We start from the raw sequence: 13,753 nt of genomic DNA on the forward strand, positions 1-13,753 counted from the left end.
AACACCCTAACTTTCAATTAGTTATATTCCCTCTCAATTTGAGTCGATTTCATTTGATCCCTTGGACATCGAATTGAGAGGTTCATTTACAAGAGGTTTGCTCAACTGGGTATTGTTTCTAACCATGTCTAAAACTTACTATCTATTTTTTTTTTCAATTGCTCTGAATATTTAATTTGTAGTTATTGTTTAGAACTCTGAATTGTTACTTTTCTTGTTCAAAGTTTGGATCTTTCTTATATAGGCATGTAGTTGTAGTTGTGGCTGTTTGAATTTGTAAGTTATTTCTAATCTGGTTCTTTGAGTTTGATATTATGATTCTGGTGTACAACTTTGAATTCTTGCATATCTTGATCAAAGGTAGGATTTTTGTTATCTAGGCATGTGGGTGTAGTTGTGGTTATTACAAATTGTGGTAAAGTTCAGGGATTTTTACGTATTTAGAGGTTGATAAATTTGGATTCTCTTTGGCTGGATTGTAGAAATTATAGACAGGCTTGTTGCTGAAGGTGTTCTATCAAAAACTGGAGAGGACATTTGTAGAATTAACAGGAAGGTCTTTTCCTCTTGTCTTTATTTCAATTTTCTTTCATTATTTCTTGATTTCAAGTCAAACTAATTTTCTTTGTGAATTAGGGTTTGGGTAGTGGCGGAGACAGGGGTCGACGGAGAGAGAGATGAAGCTTGGGGATGGGATTGGGAGTATGATTGAGCTTGAGGGAGGGACATAGAGCGAAGAAGAATTTGAATTTGGGGGTCAGGGGTCTGATTAGGGTTGGGATTTGGGAGAAGAGAGTCTGGGAAGCCATGACTGATGTAATTTTTGGTTTTCGAAGAAGGGATGAGGGGTAAGTGAAGATGAAAGTGGATGAGAAGATCAATAAGCTTGATGTTGAACTTAATAGATACAAAGAGCATATCAAAAAGACAAGACCTGGCCTCAAACCCATGAATTTTCTGCCCTCTCTGTAAGTTTACATCCATTTAATTTGTTAAAGGATAGTGTTTTTTTGTTTTCGTCATGGTGAATTGGATTGGTTGACTTTTGTGTCTTCTGGGTTTTCTTTGATGATTTTGTTTGGTAGACTTCAATATTTGCAGCTGGGGATAGTGCTGCATATCATAGAACAACTGTTTTTGGAAATTATATAGTGATTATAGCGTGATTGATTGATTGAATTGAGAGATTTCTTTAATCTTGTGCAATCTATGTTACGTCCCGAACCCAAATTTACCCGTTTACTAGTCATTTGGACGGTAAACGACAACTACTTTCACTTTTATTGTCGTTTCGATACTTTTAGGGGGCCCTAAAAGTTGACTTTTTATTCGGGTCAAAATTTGAGAAAATGTTCTTCATGAAAGTTGTAGGGGACGTTAAACCGAGCGCGTGCATACGTGGTACGTAAAAATCGGAGTTCGTATGCGAAAGTTATAAGCGAAAAGGTAGAAGTTACTGTTCATGATAAGTAGTATAAATTTGAAAAGTTACTGTGGAGGCCGGTAATTTTTCTTTTTTCTCCCTCTCTCCTCCTCCCCGCGTTTTTCTCTCTCTCTCCTCGTCGCTCTGCAACTTCGGCCACTTTCCTTTTCCGGCCACCTGGCAGTGCATGGCGGGTACCGGCGGACTCGTCTCCGCTCCCTCTAGGCGCCTGTGGTGGTGTTTTGCGGTGGCTCGGCCCGAGGAGCTTGGATTTGAGCCGTGAAGTTCACTGTAGCAATTTGGAGTTTCGTCGATTTCCGGCGATTCCGGCCGTCTCCGGCCACCAAACCGGCGTCGAAGGTTCGGTTTTTGCCAAGGATCATTTTCCCCCTAGCCTTGAGCCATGATTTGCAGTGTAGAGGAAGAATCGACGATTGGAAGATTACGGTCACTATTCACAATTTGAGTTCAAGCTTCTCCTTAATTGTTGAGGTACTTCCGCTCATTTTCTGACTTGGTCACAGTTGAAAGAATTATTGGGTCCGTTGAGTAGGTGCTGCTGCCAAAGTTTGGTGGCCATCGGAGCTGGTGGCGGTGGCGGCGGCGCCGCCACTGTGGGCGGCGGTAGCGGCGGCTAGGGTAGCTTTTTAATTTCATTTTCTGGCTAGTTAAATTCTATAATTATCATAGAGCTTGTATGTGAAGTTTGGTGAATTTTGGAGGAGTTTGGAATTATTTGTGAATTTCCGAAGTTTGAAGTTTTGTGATGGAATTGTGGGAAATCCGGCCGTTGGATTTCCCTCGTTTTCATTGTGGAATATGTAGATTGAGGAATTGGTGTTGTGGAAGAGATTTGGGTGGAATTTGAGAAGTATTGGAGATAGAGATTTTCGGGTTTCGTTTAGGTTCGTATTTATTTTATCGGATTGCCGTTTACGGAAATATAATTGTGTACAGGGCAATGTTGCGAGCTACGGCTAGATGAAGGGACTCGTTTGCGTGGTCGCCAACTAGTACTGTGAGTGGACGTTTGTTTTTAAATAATGATGCATGCGTTTATTTTCTTGAATTAATGCTTTACCTAATTAATATATTACTTTCGAGCATACGAATGGATTTCGGAAATTTATTTCGATTTATCACGTGGATTTGCTTTCAATAATGATTTTCATGAAGTAATTATGATTTATTCCGGTTATGAATTTCGGTTATTAATTTGTTATGCTCGGATTCGAATTTATAATTGATGTTGAATTTGGATGAATTATTTTTCCGAGGTGATTTCCGGAATTAATTATATTTCTATTCGTTGTTTTGAGATTTCTGGAAAGCTTTTCGAAATGGGATTTCGATGCAGTTATTTCTTATTTATCTATCGACTTTCGGTTTTGGCATTGGGAATGCCTTGTTGATGATCTAATTATTTTCTTAGCGTGTGGGACACGCTGTTGATTTATACGACGTTTTACGAGAATTTCTGGGTGCGGTTGGGAATCGTACCCGCGTTTTTCTTTATTCGTGGGACATGGGGAAGCCTTATGGATTTATTGGTTTTGAATGGTTTTTACCCGCCATACCTGGGTCGTCATATTTATTGCTAGCTAGCCTATTAGTACTCCTCCCTGCTTACTATGTGTTTGTGGGTGAGTAAGAGCAGAGCATGGGATGCTCCAGAGTGTGGGACACTCCGACCCGAGCCTGGGAGGCTCCCTTCTTTCGTATGGTGAAACTTCTTCCCCATATTTTATCGTTGCTTGACTAGCGGGGCTAGTCCGATTTTCACTGTAGCCAGCGGGGCTGGTCTTATCTTTTTGAGAAACGAGATTTCGGTTTTATGATATATTTTTCGAATGTTTTGACTAGCGAGGCTAGTCGGTTTACCGTTTTGAAATCCTTAGATTTAAAGCTAAATGTGTTTTACCATTTGTGCATGCATCGAGGTTTTTAATGAAATAAATGTGGGAAAGTATGAAATCCTTTTTCTTTTAAATTGTTTATTTTTGTCCACTCACGCTAACGTTTTTCGTCTACTTTCCCCTGGGCCTTTCGGTTTCTAATGCCCAGTTTGCAGGCGCTATTAGTTGAGGTCGGGCGTACATGGATCGAGGCATAGTTGACGAATAGCTTCCGCACTTCTTTGTTTGGCTCTGATCTATTGTTGGTTACTATTTTGGGTAGTCCACTTTAGGGGTGACTCGACCAATTCTCGGTAGAGTTATCTCTAAGGTGGGCCCCGCAGGGCCACCTCGGATTTCAGGGTGAAATTCGGGGCGGGTCCTGTCAATCTATATCACTCTCCCTGTTGAAAAAGTCTCATCTTTCTCTTCTGGGTTCCTCAATTCATATATAATTTCCTTGTGCCTTGTTTCTTTTTATGTATATGTGTATTGGTTATTTTTAATTGGCTTATTGGGTAGGTGAGTTTAGCTCCCTTGATCATTTGTGAGAATTTCAGATATGTTGTAGTTTTGTGTAATTGTTGCTATGGGATTTATGATATTGGTGGATTATATGTTTGTGGTTTCGTATAATAAGAGTGACGATTTGGGAAGACCTCAATTTTGAATTTATTTTGGATGCCTAGGATGATTTATTGATACCTTTGGCGTAAACCTGGAAGAACTCAATTAGTAGTTGTAGAAGTATGTTTCTAATTTTTTTAGAATATCAACTATGCTTTGGATATTATCTGTTGAGTTCTTGTTGAGTTTACCCTTCCATATATTCTTTAAATATAACTAATCCAATCTTAAACTGTTCAGCCATTAGAGGAGCTTCTTTATCGAAGTCAAGATCTTGTTACATCTATGAATCTCAAGGAACTTCGGAATTTTGAACACTATAATCAATGATATGTTGATCGTGAACAATTGTCAAGTTGTCATGTCATAACTGTAGGTCTTCTTTAGGAACCAAAGCAAAAGTTACATGGAAATCACCATTCTTATTAATTAACTCAGCAAGTCAGCATCATAGTAACCCTTTTCACTATAAAGGGTTTCCATGCTATTGTTCAGATGTGGAAGTTGACCCTACAGATGTAAGGGTCTTGATGTTGCCTGGTAAGTTCTATCTACAGTCATTTGTGACATCACTTCATAAACTTGGACTCATTCTAATGTGTTAAAACTGATGGACCAGGAAAATGAAAGCTGAAAAACAGGGATACTATACCCTGGTAAGCAACACTTTTCTAGTATGCTGATCGAAATTGATAAGCTAGTATCCTTTTCTTGTGCTGTACAGTTGCTTTTGCCTGGTAGAATTGAGTCTTACTTTGGGGTAACATTTAATCGACTTTTTTCATTAGCTATATATGAAGCTTCGAAACTTCAAGTTTAAGTTTTTCGTCAACTATATATGAAGCTTCCAAACTTTGGGGTAACTTTTAATGGACTTTTTTTCTTTATCAGTTGGGATTCTTATGGTTTACTGATATCTAGGTTTAAGGTTTAGTGTGGTTAATGTTTTCACTTCATTCTCATGGTGCTCACTTCATTCTTGTGACAACAGATGAGAATGCTATCACTAATGCAATGGATATTTTCCAAAACCCAACATAAGTTCCCCTCCAGAAAGTGTTGCAGGCTGCTCGACTTGACTTAATTTGACTGAATGCTCTCTGTATAGTGGCTCAATGAGGGTAATATCGCAAGTAATGATGCTCAAGTTAGAGTTTTGACATCGAAAAGTTCACTTGCCTGAATCGCTTCTCCTTTGAGTGCCATTGGTCTGTAAATGTGAGTACCCTATAGATACCTTTTTTTTAATTATTAATCTGAAGTAAGGTTATTCTTTACCATTTCGCTCAATGTTGGCTTTGTTGTTTATTGGCAGAACACCTCTGTTCTGAAGTAAGGTTATTCTTTACCATTTCGCTCAATGTTGGCTTTGTTGTTTATTGGCAGAACACCTCTGTTAGTCCCGATGGTAAGCTGCTCACAGTACTTGGTGATAGTGCAAACTGTTTGATAGATGATGTTCAGTATGGAAAAGTTTGTCGCATTACTATTTCTATGAAACTGGTATAGCAATACAACTAGCTAGTTCTTTTATTGACTTGTCTCTATTAGAAATTCTTCCTTCATTGAGCATTTGAACTTGTCTGCAGATCCAGATTAGTAGATATGGGCCATTTTGAATTGATGCTCATGATTAGGTTTGTGTATATGAGACAATGGTGGATTAATGGAAATTGCAATGAATGATTTTGGATGTGGATTTTATGGTTTCATGAATGGGCAATTTTAATTTTCAGAATGCATGCATACCAATTGTAACAGGGATTACTAATATGTGTTATCTCACATTGCAAGCTACAACAAAAGCACACCAAAATGTGTGGTTGCAGCTGCACAAAAACAACACAAAAATCAATTAGAAGTTTATTGTCCTTTTGGCATTGGGGTACAACAGAAAATTGTAGTCTAAATGGCAAAACAACAACAGAAGTTAGATGAAAATGTTGGTTAAAGTGTATACAACAACAAATAAGTGTGGTTGGACTTAACCAAAGACTATATAAAAGACATACAATTTGTGGTCTCTTTTATATTCAGACCACAAATATTTGTCGTGTTAATAATCTCAAACGATAGAAATCTGTCTTGCAAATATGCTTCACACAATAGAATTTATATTAGAATATCGTTGTTTTGTTTCTCATACAACACAAAACTGTTGTGTTACTGCTTTTAAAGATACATATCATATTGGTCTCGAAATGCAAAACTCAGCAGACGACACAAGACTTTTATTTGTTTTTATCGTCTGAAAAATCAGACGACAGAAGTGTTCTGTCGTCTGATACCCCCAAGACACGACACCGTACTAGATGACAGATTTCAGTTCATTCAGACGACAGAACAGTTCTGTCAACTAATGGACTTTTTGGCATAGTGTACGTACTCTTGCCTTTGTTGCTTTCAACCTTCTTAGAATAAGCAACCTCTTGAGTCAAACTTGAGTCAGCTACTTGAGCACATGGTTCTTCAAATTCAAAACTTGGTTCAGGTACTTGAACACTTGGTTCTTCAAATTCAACTCTTGGTTTAGGTACTTGAACAATTGGTTCTTCCAATTCAGCTTTGACTTGACTTGTTTCTTTTTCACTTTGACTTGTTTCAGGTCCTTCAGTACTTGGTTAAGCAGATTGCATAGCTTCCTTTGTTGTTTCAGTTGCCTTCTTTGGACCGCAGTGCTTCTTTGCTATATGCTTAGATCTAGGGCTCCCAATGACCATATTGTAAAATCCACTAAATACCTCTGAGAACCCTCCATTTGCTCTATATTACAATTTTGGCCCTGTTCAATATTGTCATTTGCTTCCTTTCTTAGCTCACTTTGGATTCCCCCAACTTGTGATGCAAACAAGTCAGGCTGTCACTAATAGGGTTGAGCATATAAAACCGAAGTACCGAACCCGACCCGAGCCCATACCGAAAACAACTAAAACGGGCCAATATTAAAAACATAAAAATTTACTGTTGGGCCGGCCCGTACCGAACAGAACAAACGGGACGGGCCTTGGTTGCCAGTTTCCAAGTCCCGTTTGGGCCTGGCCCGTACCAATTTATATAAATATAATATATTATCTTTCTCACTTCGTGCGCCTCCTACTTTCTTTCTTTCTTATCCTTCTCTCCCCCCCCCCCCCTCCATCTTCACCTCTATCCGGCACTCTCTCACTCACCCTTTATTCCTTCCACCTCTCTCTCTCTCTCTCTCTCTCTCTCTCTCTCCCTCCCTCCCTCCCTCCCTCCCTCCCTCCATCTTCACCTTTCTTTGGCTCTCTGACTCTCTCGGTCTCTCCCCCTCACCCTTTATTCAGTCTCTCTTTCCTCACCCTTTATTCAGCCTCTCTTTTTCGAAGACATCACCACACCACTGCACTCCGGCATCCACAGCCCACCACCATCTTCAGTCAAGCTTGGTGGCACCACAATCTTCGCACCACCCACAAGGAACGCCTCCCAGATCTGTTCCCATCGATTTTAATTATCTTTTTTAAGATTTGAGTTTTGTCAATGTACATACTAGGGAAGTCTCAACTAAGTTTGGCACTATCGGCTGGGCCCCATCGGTACTCCCATGTACTATGCCATGGGCCGGGTTCACGACCCACCATGGCGGAGCTCATTTGGGATGCCACCCCGGGCACCCAGGGCCCTGGGCAAGGCCAGCACAGCCCAACTATTTACACAACAGGAGGACTGATATGGCATCAGAAGAACAACTTGTGTCCCACATCGAAGATGGGGGAGACTCCTTTCACATGCTCGAGTATAAGGGCATTAGCACAACCACCTTTTACGGGTAATAACTCCTTTGTCCACTATTTACTTGATACACATCTATATTAGTTTCTCACTCAAGCATCGGCGAGGCGTAAACCGTCAGGTACGGTTTACCCCTCTAAGCGTTTGTTCTCGATATAGGGTTTAGGAGTTGGATCGGTACCCCAGACGGTATAGCATTCTGTGTGAGGTACCCGGAGAAAGCCACCAGAAACAGTCAATTTATGCATGTAATTTTTTCTTTTCTTGAGATCTAGGTTTGTAAAAGTTGAGATCTAGCTTTGTAAAAATTGATATTTGAGTTGTATATGGATTTCAATAGTCTATGCCTTTTTATATAGGTGATGCTGGTTTTGCTTGCTTTGTTTTCATTTAGTTGGCTGTAATTCATGGCTAGAGCCAAGATAGACTCCTTCCAGATGCTCGCTCGAGAGCACGATCATATTTTTTTAATTAAAAAAAAAAAACTTAATGGGCCCGGGCCCGAACCGAACCTGTTCGGTTTCGGTACCATCGGTACTAACTTTGAAAAATCAAAATCCCGTCCCAGGCCGTACCGAAATATATTTTCGGTATCGGGCTCCATATTAGCACAAAATCGGCCCGTCCCGGCCCGTGCCCAGCCCTAGTCACTAAGACCAGTAAAAGTGCCTTGACTTGGCTACACACCCCTCCCCCCCCCCCCCCCCCCCTTTTCCTCCTCCCCCCACCACTAGTTATGTACAAACTGATTTGCCTTGACTTGAGTGGAATGAGCTTGGTCATCTCTATTGCATTTGCATCATTCCTAACTGGCATCCATCTCTCATTCCAAGAAGTCCTAGGGATCTTAAAGTAGTATGAAATTGGCTTCTCCCTGTACCCAAGATCCCGAGCTATGTTCCCAAACTTTGTCCATGAAATCTTATGAGGATCTAGACCATCTAGCCAAATTTTCCCACCATCCTTGTTGAACCCTAGCCACTCTATAGTTCTTGGTACCATCAGGCATCTTGTCAAAGTAACCACCATGGTGTATAAATAGTCTGGAATTGAAAATGAAAAAGAAGAACATTAATCCACCTATCATCAAACATCAAAGCCCTAAAAATTCCAAAAAAAGCAATGCATACATCAAAACCCTAAAATCTACATATATAATCGAAGTCCCATAATCAAAACCCTAAACAAACAATAAAAAATAGTTATGGCTATTCAAACTCGAAGGATCCAATGTCAAACAACTAAATGACAAAGAGAATACTAATTTTCAATACATGGACCACTCCCAATTGGAAATTTGAAAATTTGGCCACAAATCCCTAAACGCTAAAAAACAATACCCTTCTTAATCGAAACCCTAATCTGGTTTACCATAATCTAAACCCAGAAAACCATGTCTTTGACCATGTGCGACCATGTATTTGAAATTAAAGAGGATTGGGAACTTACTATTTTCATTTCGAGGTCCAGATTCTTTGAAAAACCTCCACATCTTCGCCATTAATCACTTTTTGTCAGGAATCAAATCGTATCAAATCCTTTTAAGAAAGGTTGATTCACTTTTATCGAAATTTTTGGTTTTGGAGCAAGAGTTTGGGAATGATTTAGGTCGTTTTTTTCTTTTAAGTGCTGTGAGTTTGGAGGGAATTGAGATTTTTATTGAGATTAGGGCTGCTTTGAGTGAAAAAGTCTTATTTGACCAGATTTTGTTACTCACGTGGTTAGAATTGACGGCACCGTGACGGAAAATGGATGGAGATATGACATTAATACGAAAAAATGAGTCCAGGTATCACATTGATAGCTTTGAAAGTTCAGGTATCATCATGAAAGTACTCTAAGTTTCTAGTACGAGTCGATGCAGCACGTGCTACACATCCACAACTACAATCTGATCCGCAATGTCATGGCGACCTCTGACCTCCAGTATGAGCTTCTCAAGCTCTTGCCCAATGTGTCCTCAACAATCTTCGCTCCCACCGACACCTCCCTCTTCGCGTTAAGATTTTAGGAATAGGTTTGTCTAATAGTAGCTTTATTATTCCTTAGAAGTAACTTTCTTGATTGTTGGCAATAGATTTTAGGATGTTTAGCAGCAGCTTTTTTGTTTGGGAAGCAGTTTTGACAGTAGCTCTTTTCATGTTTGGCAATAGATTTTGTGTTCTTTGCTAGCAACTTTCTTGTTCATTGCCGGTACTTTTTTTAAGATGTATGGCGATAGCTTTTATATTTCGACAACATAGCTTTTTAGATTTTGGCAAGTCTTTTTTGTTGTCTAAAGCTTTTCTCATTTTTCTTTCTTACAATTTAAAAAAAAAATATACAAAAGCTCATACTTGATGCAGGAAGTAAAATGACAAAAGAGAAAGTAAATTGAGACAAAAGAAAATGTTAGATTTTGATAAGGAATGGAGTATGAAAGTATTTGAGTGACAATAGCTTTTGGTGTTGGTAAATTGGTGACAGATTGACAATAGCTTTCAATGTTGGATATTGATTATATTTGCGATAACATGGTTTATGTAATCTGAATCCAGTTTACATTTGACATAAAGTATTTTTTTTTATTGTTGGTGAATAACTATGAATGAACTTAAAATTGAGTTGCTAGATTGACAATAGTTGTCAATGTTATTATAGTACTGTCATTTTTCAGATGACCGCCATTGATGTTTCTTGTTGTGATGCTCTATGACACTACAATAACCACATTTCATAGGCATTATTTTGCCACCTTCAACACCAAACTTCATTTCAACATTTCTTGGTTTGCCGGATGATCTCTTAGTAATGGAGGCTTCACAAAACCAGCTGAGTTTGACACATCTTCATACTTCACAGCATTAGTCAAAGGCTCAATTCTGCTACCATGTGCAAACATGGATCCTATGATGCAATATTTCTCTGAGCCAGTGTTTCGCGACTTTGTGGGAGACTCTTCTAAATAACCTTGTTCCTCTTATGTTCCAAAATGACATTCTTATGGTTGGAATTGCTGTGGTTACTCACAACAAGGTTTTTTCTTGGCACAAACCACCTTCTTTAATACTCAGGTTTCAATGGATGTCATTTGCCTTATAGATACTAGGATAGATGAGAACCCAACTTCTAAATTAGTACATAAGCTTCATTTTTTGTAATTTTGGATGTGTTCCTGCAAATGGACAAAGTGGTGGTTTGTTAGGGTTATGGAATAGAAGCCTTTATAATATTTCTGTGATTGATGCGGATTATCGTTATGTTCATTGTCTCTTTACTAGTACTCAAAATGCTGATCTGTGGTTCATTACTTTCTTATATATGTATCCTCAAAAAGAAAAACAAGCTAGTTAGCTTATGGAATAATCTGTTAGCTTTAAAACCACCTCAAAACAAGTCTTGGTTAATAATGGGGGATTTAATTATATTATTTCTCTTGATGAAAAGATTGGTGGAGTTAGAACTGCTAATAGATTCATGATTAATTTTAGAGCTTTTCATAATAATGCAAGGCTTATTTCTCTACATTTTACTGGTAACATGCCTAGTGCAATAATCAATAGGAGAAAACTAGAATTTATGAAAGATTGGATAGAGTAGTAGCTAATAGTACCGCTTTGTCTATGTTTCCGCATATTTCTCTTACTAATTCTATTCATGATAATGATCATGGTTCTATTTGCTTATCTTTTAATCCTACTAATATTAGGAAAAAAAGAAATCCTTCAAACTTGAGGCTATGTGGTTCATCATCCTCATTTTCTTTTTATTGTTAATAAAACGTGGCTTATTTCTACTGTAGGTAATGCAATTCAAAGTTTTGTTGCTAAGACTGCAGCTTTTCAATTTTTTGCTAAAGGTTGCAATTTTTCAGTTTTTAGTAACCTTTTTTAAAGAATGAAAGATCTGCATAACAAATTACAAGATATTCAAGTACTTCGGAATATTTTCCATAATTTTGCTAGTGACTTCTTTATCAGGTGATATGCTAAAAGTAGCACATAATTTAACCCTGCAAAATGTAGTTGTCAGTATAGAATAAGTAGGGATCGTTCAAGCCGGGGATTGAGGGTACACCTGTAATTGCATAAACAAATACAGAATTAAAATATGTATAAAGTATTAATTACAAATTATATACAAAAGAAACAAGAAATTAAAAATAAGGGGTTTTAGGATTTTGAAATTGAAAATTAAAATAAATAATACAAAGAAAATGTAATAACACATATACAATGGTGGAACGCAAGGAACAAAGATCAAAACCACAATCATATGAATGAAATCCAATTACAACTCGTATAGTTGATTATCTAAGTCATGAGAGAGAAATTGACCATGTGAAACGTTAAAAGCAAACGATTTCCCATATTTTACTTTTCTTAATTAATTAATCTAAGTGAAAGCACCTAAATTAATCCTATCAAACATGCAATCTGTCACGCCCCGAATTTTGAATAATTAAATTCAAATTCGAAACGCGATAACTTAACAAGCACAAGAAAAACACATAGAAACTTTTTCATTTAAATTAAGCAACAAAACAAACTGAGCTCACAATGTCAATACCGACTCATTCTTTAGAGTCACATATTACATTACAGATAGTTTACAAATCAAACTGAATGACAATTCAATAAGTAAACACACCCACCACAACTCACTACACAGTGGAAGACTTAAAACTAAGAGTACCATTCGACGTCCACGCTACCCAACGCACACTTCAGCTTCGACGACGATTAATCGATATTCTAACCTGCACAAAAACCCCTACACTATAGAATAGTGCACCGGGATTGAACAAAACAAACCCGGTAAGCTTTTTAAGCCTGTATGAGTAAACTCAAATAAAGTGACTCACGTCACGCATGCTTATAATTTCTCAACTCGTGAGAAGAATTAAAGCAACAATATTTAATTTCACAAAACACGACCAAACATCAAGTTCATATCATATCATCTCCACGACAAATCACACTCACTTCCCCTCAACATAAAGCATTTGTCAAAACGATAACCTCACAACTCCTTCACAACTCACTACAAGTCTCAAACCACAACCGCACTTACAATTGAATTAAGTAAAATCAGTAATCCCTGCATGGAAACTTAGTTCAGGAGATCACATTAAAAACAAACAATAGAAATCATATAAATCCCTGCATGGAGTTTAGTTCAGGAATTTACATTAAAACAAACAATACAAAAAGTGGTAATCCCTGCATATAACTTAGTTCAGGAGATTACATTAACACAAACAATTCAAAAGACAGTAATCCCTGCATATAACTTAGTTCAGGAGATTACATAAAATTCAACAATTAGAAGGAAAAGGAAAATAAATGAAGAAGTCAAACAACTCACACTAAAGTCAATGATCACCCATCAACTCCAAACTAAAGTCGATAGTCGATGTTCACCCATCGACTTCAAATAAATCATCTCACAACAACCCACAACCTTTACACAAAATCATCACATAATATTGTTTCCTCATCTCCAACAGCCTCAAACAATATTTGGAATGAATAATTTATAAAACTATAGTTGGTATTAGTGGTCATTCCTGCGTGAATGACTACGTATATATATATTTACGTGGAATATATATATTGGATGGTGTGACATTGGTGAAGTTGTGTTTGAGAGTGTGAGTAAATATATTGTAGTACCAAAGTGGTGACCAAAGTGGCGATAGTTTATACAGTAGTACCAAAGTGGCGATGGTTTATATTGTAGTACCAAAGTGGTGACCAAAGTGGCGATAATTGATGTAATATGTGACTCTAAAGAATGAGTCGGTATTGACATTGTGAGCTCAGTTTGTTTTGTTGCTTAATTTAAATGAAAAAGTTTCTATGTGTTTTTCTTGTGCTTGTTAAGTTATCGCATTTCGGATTTGAATTTAATTATTCAAAATTCGGGGCGTGACACAATCATAGTCTAAAAAGTTAGCTAATCAAAACATGTTCAACACATTAAGAACAAAGAAAGGATGTCAACTTGAGTGCACAACCTAGTATGAATAAGTTCATCTACTTGCAATCCTCCTCAATTGATTTCGACTTTT

At 37.8% G+C, this 13,753-nt stretch overlaps 1 long non-coding RNA gene across 3 annotated transcripts; it reads left to right on the forward strand.

Annotated features, from left to right (window-relative positions):
* Nucleotides 1–1,533: 1,533 nt before the first annotated feature.
* On the forward strand, nucleotides 1,534–5,644 carry LOC133740620 (uncharacterized). Of its 3 annotated transcripts, XR_009861337.1 has the most exons (6): nucleotides 1,534–1,915; nucleotides 2,381–2,441; nucleotides 3,488–4,485; nucleotides 4,565–4,601; nucleotides 4,937–5,163; nucleotides 5,332–5,644. It is a non-coding gene; the product is annotated as an uncharacterized LOC133740620 (long non-coding RNA). The 3 variants fall into 3 exon arrangements; XR_009861338.1 differs by having other exon boundaries at nucleotides 3,488–4,601; nucleotides 5,261–5,644; XR_009861336.1 differs by having other exon boundaries at nucleotides 3,488–4,601.
* Nucleotides 5,645–13,753: the final 8,109 nt, after the last annotated feature.

The sequence above is a fragment of the Rosa rugosa genome, chromosome 3, assembly GCF_958449725.1.
Source record: "Rosa rugosa chromosome 3, drRosRugo1.1, whole genome shotgun sequence".
In the NCBI taxonomy this organism is placed as follows: domain Eukaryota; kingdom Viridiplantae; phylum Streptophyta; class Magnoliopsida; order Rosales; family Rosaceae; genus Rosa; species Rosa rugosa.